This window comes from Falco peregrinus, chromosome 9 (assembly GCF_023634155.1).
Source record: "Falco peregrinus isolate bFalPer1 chromosome 9, bFalPer1.pri, whole genome shotgun sequence".
Lineage (NCBI taxonomy): Eukaryota > Metazoa > Chordata > Aves > Falconiformes > Falconidae > Falco > Falco peregrinus.
The window spans coordinates 31,253,750-31,265,343 of record NC_073729.1 but is presented as its reverse complement, the minus strand read 5'-3'; the positions used below and the strand labels follow the sequence as shown (position 1 = coordinate 31,265,343).

The window sequence follows — 11,594 nt, the reverse complement described above, 5'->3', positions numbered from 1 at the left end:
CGCGTGGGCCAGCCTGTGCCACCCATACCGGGCCAGCATTACCCTGGGCTTGGGATGCTACCACGAGCGAGGCTGCTGAAAATAGTCCCTGGCACCTCTCCATGCTGCCGGGCTGGGCCAAGTGTCTCTGAGACTTGCTTCCAGCTTCCCCATAGCCCCAGTGGGAAGAGGAGCCTCTCTCCCTCCACACTGTCTTGGCCCCCCTCTGCCCTGCTCCCCCTGGCTGGGGCAGAGCCCCCCCATCCCCCTGCTGCCGCCCAGCCCCACAGCTCTCCCCATGGCCACGCTGAAGGCAGCATCGTATATAAAATTAGCACCCATGCAGGAGGCTGCCAGGGGAAACCTGCCCTGGGCGGCCACAATGGGAAGCAGATGCTCTGTGATTAAGCCCACATGCACAGGGCAGCGCCGTCCGAGTGGGGCTGCAGTGCCCGGGCCAGGGGATGGAGGGCACGCGCTGGAGCAAAGGCTGCTTCGGGCAGGGATGTCTCGGGCTGGCAGCCAGCGGAGGGGCTGGAGGCAGCCCAGCTTCTGCTGGCCAGGGCTGGGGAGGGATGGCAGGATGGAGCCAGGGGAGCTGTTTCTGCGTCCCCCAGGAGTGATGATTGGGGTGGAAATGGTCTGCCTGATGGCAACACCCCAGGCTTGCAGGAGCTAAGCTGAACTTTTCAGCCCCATCAGGATGACAGAACTGTGTGAGACAAGGGCTGGGGAGCGGCATCCTGATGGCTTGCACTGCCGGGGTTGAAGCCCTGGAGGCCAGGAGGGTGGGGAGAGCCATCCCCAGTGCATCTCCAGCACAGCAGCCCCAGCACTAATGCCATGTGCAGTCTGCTTGGAGGAATGAGCATCTGGCTCCAGCCAGCAGCTCGACTCCCTAAACCTTCCTCCTCCATACACCCTTGGGTCACTGAAACGCCGTATCTCTTCGCTGCAGAAAGGGATGCAGTGGAGTTTCAAAGTCCAGGGGCCGGTGACCCCGGCTGGGCCTCCTCTGCGTGGTGCAGAGGGAAGATGCAGGTTTGCCATCTGCAGCCAAAAGCCCAGCACCAACAACCCCTGTAACCTGAGAGCGATTTTCTAGATAAGATCTAGGCAAAGCAGGGGAGTTTGCAAGGTCAGGTCACAGGGGGCTTGCTGACCCCTCTGAACACCAGCACCAGCAGGCGAGGGAGGATGCTCATCAATGTTGCCAGCTTCATTTCTTCATGTTTTCTTCATGTTTTCTTCCTGTGCATTGTTTTGTCTCTGAAGGGGGAGAAGTCCCTACTTATCTCCTGCCCTCTCCAGTCTCCCCAGTGCGGTTTCTCCAGCCATGCAATAAGGGATGGCCATTTCTGTTTCTTCTCAAGGCATTTTTCCACCCACCCTCCCTAGCCCTGGTGGGAATTGTCAGCTTTGAGATAACAAGAAGGATGAATTGTTCGTACAGGATGTTGCATGAAGCCCAAGTGCTATTTGCAGGCAATTTTAATAAGTAATAATAAGGAGAGAGAACTCCAAAGGAAGTAACCTGGTACAGCAGACAAGGCAGATTAATCAAGGCAGGGAGGAAATACTCCCCAGAAATGAATCTGGCATGAGTTCCTGCACACCAGTCCCACGATCCTGTCTGCCACCACAGGCAACTCTTATCTGAAACAGTCCAGTGTTTAAAATAGACTGGAAAATAAATAGTCTTCCAGCGCGACTGATCCTCCAGAGCCTGCAGTTCATCCCAGCAGCATTTACAGTTTTCTCTGGAGTGTTTCCGACATGTACTTCAAGGCCTTCCAACTCTTTTCTCCTCCCCTGCTTGTGACATTAATGAACCTTAAGGGATTCTTAAAGCACGTTTTATGTGGATGTATTTTTAAGCAGGAGAAGGAGAGAGTGGTTCCCAGCCCTCCGTGCCTGGGATGGATGGAGACTTGCTTTGCGAGGCGCACTCCAAACAGGAATCCATCAAACGCCAGGGCTAAGTGTTGCTGCAGCAGCTCTGCTAGCTGTGAAGTTGTTTAATGTTCATTGTTCACAGCTGTGTCACCCTAATAGAGTATTTTATTGTTTTTCCAGTTGTACTTAAAACCATCATTCATTATCCTGCCTAGCCAACGAGTGCCTCACCTTTAATTGATGACACCAGACAAAATGCCTGGTCAAAGTTTCCAGTGTCTCCACCATAACTGGGACTGGCTCCCTGCCACCCCAGACCCTGCCAGCACAGTTCTGCCCTGGCAGGTGACGTGGAGGGTGAGTGGGACACGGCCGCTGGGAGCTCCGGTCCCTCGTGGTGCGGCTCCCAGGGGAGCAGGGGCTGCTGCAGGAGACCCTGCATGGAGCAATGGCTGTGCCCAGCCTGGGGCACCAGCTCGGTGCAGAAACCTTTGGGAGAGAGGAGAGCAGACACCCCGAGGTGCCAGGGATGCTGCAAGCCACCTGCCGGGCTGTGACAAGGACCAGCCTGGGCAGCTGCAAAGCCCTTGGGACCATCCCTGCCTGCCTGGAAAGCAGGGCACCCGTGGCCATCACCTTGCCCTGATCGGATCAGCCCCGACCAGCGCCTCTCCTTGCCCACGAGGGGCAGGCGAAGGCAGAGGCGAGGTCCAAACAACCCCAGTGCTGCGCATCCCACTGTGCCCAGCACCAGCATCAGTGTCACCTCCCGCGGGTACGCTGTGCTGGGTCTGACAGCCCCAAAATACACCTTTTGGGCCAGCCGAGCCACCTCCCCATGTTGTCCCTGCACACAGGGCTGGCCCGTCCCCCGTCCTGCCCTGAGCCACCCCAACGCCCACCCTATGTGACGTCTGCGTATGACAACTAATTGCAGTGACTGATTTTTTTTGCTGGAAAACTGCCCTTTTTCAGGCAAGAAAGTCTCTGCCCTGTGTAAGTCCTGACAGACTCTCTACAGTAGTTAAAAGGCACGGCATTAAAGAAAAAGAACTTAAACAACCCCAAAGTGAAGGTCTTGTAATTTATTTACTCCCCCCAATGAATGCTGGTTGCAAATCACTCTGTATAAAAATAACTCCTTTCTCCAACTTTTGATCTCTGATATTCCTGTATTTCCCTGGGGAAAATGTAAATCTATGAACTTATTACTAATGTTTCCTGTCCCTGACAGTGGAGCCAGTTGATATTTTACTTGAGAAGCTGGAGAGAAAAAAAAAAAAAAAAGCAGCATAAACTTAATGACTGCGGACTGTTTCCAATCTTAGTTTCACTTTTCAGATGGAGAGTTTCCATCTTACAACAGGGAGAGGGAGATTTTTAAATAAAACATGATTTAACTTTAGCCAAACTTCCTCCTAGTGTTTATGCTTTTGGCTCGGGGCTTGATCCAGTTAAAGCTGGTTCCTTTTGAAGCAGCCCCGGCTCATCACCGCACACCGACACGACGGCTTGGAAATTGTCTGTTCCACTTCTGGTTCTGAATTCCCCAGCCTGTGCCGGCTTCGTTGCCCTCCTGCCTTGCCCTGCCTCGAGGAGCAGCTCCTGGCTCCTGCTCACCTGTGCGGGCAGTGGGCAGTGGGCAGGGGGGGTGATGGTGATGGTGGTGTGGTGGCACCTTGCGCTTGCTGGGCATCCCCTCGGCACTGCTGCAGGCACCTGGCTTGCCTGTGTAAAGCGTGGCCATATAATGCAGCTCCATGTCACCGCTGTCCCTGACCATGGTCATTTTGCAGCCCCAAAGCCACGTCCAGCAGCAGCTGGTGGGGAGGTGCAGGGCAGAGGGTCCAAAACACTTTTGGAAAGTTTTTGAATTGTTTCATTTTGGTGTGTTCCCCGCCCCCAAACTAAACATGTTTTTAGTCCACAATAGGCTTTGATTGGAAGTGTAAGCTCTTTAGTGGAAGGTTCTGCTCAGCCTGCTGTGCTCCTGCCCAGGTACAGCACAATCTCTGTGAGATTTTTCAGGTTTTTTCCTATTTCAGGATAGAGAAAAAACCCCACCAAACACCAGAAAATCTCAGCACGCAGGAAGATCATTTGCTGGCAGTGCCAGCGCTAGGAAGATGGCTGCACCACAGGCAGCCCAAGCCTGGCTCCTGCAAAAACAGCCTCTGGCATCTCCCTCCTGGCTTGGGCTCTTCTCCCCATCCCGAGAGCCCTGCCAGAGCGGGAGCACTCCGAGTCCTGGGATGGCTGGCATCTAAGGGGGACATCAGCTCCTCTCCTGCCTGCCCTGCCTGCACCTGCAGCCCCCTGCGCCTTGGAGCTGCCCACCAGCCCCACTCAGCCCCGCAGCACCCACGCCGGGCTGGGTGCTGGTGGTGCCGGGGGCACTGGGGCGATGGGCGAAGCAGAGGCAGCCCAGCCCCATGGCCGCTGGCCGGAGCGAGCAGCAGACCTGACGCCAGGCGTGGAAGCCGGCTCCCGCAGGAGCAATTCAGGCACTGTTTTAACGTCAGCCAAAACACAGGGAATAAAAGGAACTTTAATGGGGTCTAAGTTGAGCTGTGCACCCTGGAGGATTCCTGGCTGCCTCTGTTCGTGTCAGATAAATAGCTCTGTGACTGCAGTAATGTTTAACATCCCCTCTCATTATCTCGCTGGCATCCCTGGGCTCCTGCAGGGATTGCAGCCAGGCCCTGGCCACATCTTCCTCCCCAGTCCTCATCCTGCTAGCTGGGCTGCAGCAGCACTTAAGAGCGTTTTTGTAATGCAGCTTGATCCAGGGCTTGGAAGAGGCTGTGAGCTGAGCTCAGTGCTGGTCCCACCACAGGGTGAAAGCCCCAGGGCTTCTGCCACCAGGAGAGCTCCCGCACCCTGTCCTTGCAGGTCGGCCCTGTCCCAGTGCTGCCGGCTGGCCAGGCAGACATGGTGTCAGCCTCAGTCCCCTCCTTGCCTCAGTTTCCCCATCTGTAGCACAGCCTTAGTGAACCCAACGATTTTTTTCTAAAGAGCTTTGAAGTTTAAAGCTGAAAAAAAGAAGCACCTTATACACAGGCAGTCAAAGTCTTATCATTATTAATAATTAATAATTATTAAGCCTAATAAAAAACATCAGCCATTCCACCATCCCTAAAGGCCTGTTGGAAAGAAGGGTCCTTATGTCCCATATGTCCTGTGCCCCTTCCCCAGTGGGTGCTGGTGGGCATCCCCTTGCAGGCTTCTGCACAGCATCTCCCTTTCTGCCAGGAAAGGTTTGATTTTTCTACGAGAGGGCTGGAGAGAAACTCCACCTTTGGGATGACCCCCGTCCTGGCGGGGGTGCCTGCCACCCCGCTCCGCCGGCGGGTCAGACAAGGGAGGATTGAGCCGTGCAACCTGCCGGCCCTTAAAGGGCTGTTTGTGCCCGGACCACCGGCACCGCTGCGCTGGGGGGAGACGGTCCCCCCTGCTCCACTGCAGCAGAGGAGCTGTCTCCAGCTAACTGCACATTCCTCGCCCTCCCAGACACCCGCCGAGGCCCTCGCCTCCTCTCGGCTGGATGATCCCTGCCACTGCTCCCCAGGGATGCTGAGCATTGCCTGCTGCAGGAGGGGCTTGGGGAGAGGACCCGTATGGCTCCCAGGGACGCGCGTGTGTGTGGTCTTTCCCTGGCAGCTGAAGATGTGAATGAACAAATGCTTTCTCGAGGCACCGTCTCACTCACCCCCAGCTCAAGGGGGGACCCAGCGCTATAGAAGCAGGTGAAAACGTCACCAGACTGGCCCCATTGCCTGGATTGTCCCCATAGAGCTTGGATAAACCATGCCATGCCCCTTCCAGGCAGGGCAACCCTTGCACAGACCCCACAGTGCCCCTGGGCTGAGGGCAGAGGAGCTGGGACGGGGTCCCCAGGTGGTGGCTGTGGGTCCAAATCTCAGCTCCTGCCAATTTCATCCCACAGAGGGGTTCAGGGGATGTCTGGGGTTTGGGGCTGAGGCAGCTTGTCTTCAACTTGTGTCCCAGTGGCCAGTGTCTCCTGAGCCCCCAGAACATGCCGGTCTGACTGGCGAAGAGGAATGGCCCTGTGTTATGCGGCTGCCCAGGCTCTGGGGTCCCTCTTTGCCCACCCCATCCCTATGAATTCTTTGAGCTGGTTGTTGGCGCTGCAGGCTCCCCATGTTGCACTGACCACTAACACGAGGCTGTGCAGGTCCGGGGCCCCAGACAAGCAGGGCATTTTCCAACATCTCCCCTCATCTCTGAGCTCTTCTAATACCTCCCTCCTAATAATGGTCTGTTTTTCCCCTCTCCAGGCTGGGCTCAGAGAGCAGGGCAGGCTCCATAGGCATGCTGACGGAGACAGCCGTCCCACCACATTTTTGGGCATGTTAGGAGGTGGTTGGAAATACCATGCTTTTATTTTCATTTCCCTTCGTTGTAACTACAGCTTGGCAGGAACCCACTCCCCAGCCGCGAAGCCTCCCCATGTGGGCAATGCCTCAGCAGGGTCCGGCAGCTCACAGCCACCCCTTGCCAGCTGCATTGCTCTGTCCGAATTATTCCATTGCCCCCAGCAATGGAAACCCAGTGCTGCTCCCACCTCTCAAGTGTGAACAGCCCAGTGTACCTCAGAACAGCTCTGCAGCTCCAGGGGCTGCTTTTAAGACAAATATTTCACCGTGGAGACCCACAGCAAACGAGCAATTAGGTTGCCAGTGCAAAGTTTCCAGGATCTCACCATCCATGTGTCGAGCTGTCATGCCCACAGCTGTAACATCTGCCCTCTAACGCCTGGCAGCGGGATGGGAGCATGCAGGCAGCGCAGGGTCCTCGCCTCCAGTCCCATCCTGGAGGAGCCCCTGTTTGTCAGCCAAGTCCTCCATCCAATTTCAAGCTGAGTGTTACCCACCAGCTGCCTGGCTGGGGCTGAGCTGTCGGGATCCCTGCGAGCGGAGCCAGCCGTTCTCTGGCACAGCAGGGCAGGACATGGCTGATTGCCCGCCAGCACTGGAGGTGACAGTGGGTGCCACTGAGTTGGATGCCACTCCGGTCCCCCTTGGTGCTCCCTGTGTTCAGGGGAGCCCATCGGTACTTTTCACCCTCTCTGTGAGTCTGCAGGTGGTTTCCTGGCACTCGGGGGCAGGATTAGCTCTTAGCGCTTCCCAGCTAGCAAAGGTGCTTATTGTCACCTCTGTGGGGACGTGGGGCCAGGCTGGCACTTGTGGTGCCATGCCAGGGAGGCTGCCTGACCTCAAATCTGCCTACAGCCTGCCTGCCTGGCTCGCTTCTCCTTTTGGGCATTTAACACCATCTGGAAGCTGTGCTGTGGGGAGAAGAGAAGAGAGACAGGCGAGACGGACGGGAGCTGCTCTGATGTTAAACAGAGACGGGGAAGAGAGAGCGGAGCCCATGAGCGCCCCGGTGAGCAGCCCAGTGCCGGGGACAGGGTGAGAAGCACGTTTGTGTCATTACTCATGGAGAAGCTGGCAGGGAGGCATGCGGGGAGGGCCAGATACCCACTGCTAAAGCACTGCTGACTTTGCACAGGCATATCAGGAGGGAGCACAGCCTGGCCGCTGTGCCGGGATCCAGCCTCTTCCCACTGCAGGAAGCACAAAGGGAGCTCGAAGCGCAGAGCCAGGGATGCTCCATGGCCCTGGGGCTGGTGCAGGGTTGGACCCACTGTGGGGATGCATGGCAGCATCCTTGGCCGAAGGGAGAGGGGAGCACGGCAGCAGGGCGCCATGCTAGGGAGGAAAGCCCTGCCAGCCTCACACCAGGACCCACAGCTCCACACGGCCCCTGCCTCATGCCGGCCAAGTTTTCCTCCACGGATCTTTACATACCTAAATAGGGCACAGAAAGAGAAGGAAAAACCCAGGGGAGGAAACGGCCTGTCCCCAGCAGCCCTCAGCACACGCTTCCTCTGCCGAGCAGCCAGGGAGGGCTTGGGTGGATGGCGGGGCCACCTCTGCGCCCCACGGGGAGGCCGCACCTTGGCACTGGGTGAGAGCATGAAGCACATCGGCTGTCCCAGGCTACCAGCACCCCTTTTAATCTCTCCGCCTGGATCTGCAGCGGGAATAGCCAGGCCCCTCTTCCAAGGATGCAGGGCTGTGATCCAGCCACACCTGGGCTCATCCCCCAGCCCTCTCCAGCCTGGAGTTCCCTCTGAGGCTGTAAAATGAACCAGGAGCCTCATTGTGTCCATTTGGGAAAAGGGTGCAATTTCCCTGGGCGGCACGTGCTGGCAGCCTGGCAAGCGGAGAGGTGGCCAGCATGCCGTGCCCTCGCAGGGGGACACACAGCTGCTGAGGGACAAAGAGCAAAAATTCCCCTCCCGGCTCCCAGCGGGTGGGCCCTGCAGGGAGCAGCACCGGGAAGCAGCGCTGTGGGAGCACGTGAGCTGGGACAGAATCCGTGCCAGTGGCTGGGACTTTCCCAAATTGCCAAGGGTGCTGGCTTTGCAGCCGAGGGGCAGCTGTGGGGAGGGGGCCCCGGCGTGCGGTGGTGGCTCGAGGAGGGGCTGGGAAAGGCCAGGGCCATGGTTGCCAGCAGCAGGGAGGGGAGCCCTGGCACCCACTCCCGAGGACCAGCCCAGCCCAGATGCTCAGCACTGGGCATTTGGAAACAGCCCAAAGCTTTGCTTTTGTGCGTGCTTTCATCCCAAGCAGGACTAAACCTGGAACCAAAACCCAAAAGCTTTCAGGATACTCATGGATGAAACCTGCATGGACTTTATAGCCCAGTTCCACCTGCCAAGACCATCTTCACCACCACCATGGGCCTGGGTCAGTATGTAGCTTCCCCCACGCTGGTTAGTTCACGCACAAGGTGGGCAACCCCACGCAGCCCTGCCTGCCAAACCCGAGCTGGCTCTTGTCAGGTCCTCAAGAGGTCCTCGGAGAATGGATCGCTCTTTACATTAACACACTAAATTGACCCAAGCAATTCTTGGACAAATCTAAACCTTCTTTTTCTGAGAGTGTAGAGATCGCTGCCTTAATTAGCAAGTGAAATCAGACCTCAGCAGCAGCCCAGTGCCACAGCTCGGTGCAAAGAGCATCCTGGGGTAACCCCGGAGGGTGTTGCGGCAGCCCCATGTTAGATGGATGTTATCTACCACAGCCGCTGAAGCACAGAGCAGCAAAGGCAAATGCCACCTGCAGTGACAGTGGCAGTGACAGCGGGCCACTGCAGCAGAGCTATGACAGTGCCCACACCAGTGCCTGATGCCAGGATGGCTGCAGGTGGTGGCAGGCAGAGGCTGGGGGGGGGCGGCACAGGGAAGCCCCTGCCACCTTCCCCAACGTGCCCCTCTGCCTGGACACAAAGGGAATGAGCCTGAGCTCGGGCTGGGCAGGAGGGAGGGCATCATTCCTGAGTCACCCACAGGCTGCACGGAGCGGGGCTGGGCAGGGACACGGGGTCATGATGTGCCGGCACTTGGGTCCCTGCCTGCACCCACTGCCTCTTCTCCTGGGCTCTTTCTCATCTGTGAGTAACCCCGGGAGCTGCTGCGGCAGAGGCAGAGGAGCCAGGGTTCAGCAGGAGGTGGCTGCACAGCCTGGGATGGGGAGCTAATGCAAGCCGAGGCTTTTTGCTGGTGCATTAGTCACTGAAGATTGCATCGCTTCACAGGCATCCATCCCCTCCTCAACCCCGATGGGGCTCAGGGAACCACAAGTTGTCTGAGAGATTTGTATTTCCCCCAAAATAAAATGCCACCTGTGCAGACAGAGCTGGGAGTGGTGGGCCAGCGGGGACCCCACAGCACCCCATGGCCGTCCAGGCTGCGCCCCTCGCCCCACAGGGAGCACACACCCTGCGGGCTGGGGCAGGCGATGGAGCTGTGACGCTGACGTTAGCTGGAGAGCTGGAAAGTTTTCTACATACCAGCATTAGCAGGAATGTTATTTACTGAGTGAGGAGAGGTCTGACAGGAGAAAGCCTCTTACCCAGCTCTTCCCCATGTATGGCTGTGGACCGGCGTTACTCAGCAGGATACAGCACAGACAGAGGCACCGGCGCCGCGGGACGGCTCTCCTCAGAGGAAGCTGGATGTGGGATGGGGGGCACCTCCCCGTGCCCCCGAGCAGCCAGCTGGGCTTTCACCATTCACCCCACCGAGCAATGGCTTGCCCCAAGCTGTGTTGGGGTTGATTCCCAGGACCCCCACGGCTGCCTGTCCTGGCTCAGCTGGATTTTGTAGAAGCAGGGGGACACAGATGGGACATTGCCATCAGCATGTGGCCCTGGGGATACATCAGGGCATGGGGAGGCTGCCTTCATGGGGAGCAAGATGAGTGGAGCATTGCACTGAGAAGAAACACAGGCCTGCCCTTTCCCTTAATAAGCCTCCTTACAGCTCAAAGCAAATATTTTTATAAAAGTGGGATTTCACTTCCCATTTGTATTTCTGACATTTGGCGAAAGCTGACAGTGAACATGTTCAAAGAGAAACAACACTGTTTCCTGAACCTGTGGACTTTTCCCAGCCCCAACGTGGCCCCGGGGAAGCCCGTCTGTGTCCCTCCTGTTGCCCAGGGCTGCCCATGGGTGGGGGGATGCCTCCACTCAGGATAATTATTGGTCACAGAGGGGGTGGATTTTCCTGAGTCACAGGCACATCCAAAGGCTCTGCTCTTCTCCCCAAGGACTTCAAAGGCTTCGTAAACATAAATAGGTGTAGCCCCAGAGTTCAGTCAATAGAGCCTCCTCTGCCAGGGGGGACATGGGGGGTGTGAGTCTCAGCAGCCTCAAAAGCACCCAAGGTTGCACTATGCACAGCCAAGCAATTAAACTCAGGCACTTTTCTTCTCCTGCATCCAAATTCTTTGCTGTTTCTCCCTCCTTGGATGCTCTCACCACTCCCCTCGCACCCTTGTCCCTGACCTGCTGATATTCCTGGGAACAGCCCCAGTGGACACCAGGAGCGGGTGGGAAGGGGAGAAGTGGTGGGGATTATTCCTGAGCAGGAGGCATTCTGAGGGTGGCTGAGCAGATGCGAGCGTGTTTTCCAGCAGTGACTGGCTGGGGAAGTTCACAGCATGACTCACGCGCTTTCCCAAGTCCCTGAATCGCAGCATTGTGCTGAGAAATCAGAAACACGCTGCCACCCTCCCGGCATGGCAACATCCCTCCTCGGTGCCTGTGACACGGTAGCCTCTTTGCAGCCCTGCAGCTCGGTTCTGAGAAGAGAAATGGGGGGGGAAAGAAGCAGCTTCTGAAGCAAAAGCCTCCTCTGAGGGCTGGGCTCGGTGTTGAGCCACCGATGTGCTTTGGCAGATCAGAGGCCCCAGAGGTCTCAACCAGCTACTTTAAAATGCCTCTTTTCCTTGGCATCCTGGGAATCAAACAAATTGCACAGGAGGGCATGCATATGTGTGCTCCCTCAGCAAACAAGTCAAGAAAAAAAAAAACCAGCAACCAAGAGGAGCTTTTTCCCAGTGCCCCTCTGCCAGCACCACACCTCTCCCCGCATGCCGAGTACACAGTTTATTTTCCTTCCCATTAAAGTCTCTCCACCAGCCTGGCTCTGGGAAACTCAATTTATGCTCAGAGCTCTGGGTATATTATTCCTAGCGGGAACAGAGCAGGGCAGTCAGCGCGGAGGCGGCTGAGGCAGCCGAACAAGCCGGTCTTTGGTTTCGCGCCGGCAGCGGCGTGCGGGGACGGGAAGTCCCCGTGCAGACAGAAAGTCTGCAGCACCGCCGTGGCGGCCGCCCCATGCC

General features: G+C 57.2%; 1 long non-coding RNA gene across 1 annotated transcript; it reads left to right on the top strand.

Annotated features, from left to right (window-relative positions):
• The first annotated feature begins 7,189 nt into the window (after positions 1-7,189).
• Positions 7,190-10,681, top strand: LOC129785160 (uncharacterized). Its single transcript, XR_008748785.1, has 2 exons — positions 7,190-7,307; positions 8,535-10,681. It is a non-coding gene; the product is annotated as an uncharacterized LOC129785160 (long non-coding RNA).
• Positions 10,682-11,594: the final 913 nt, after the last annotated feature.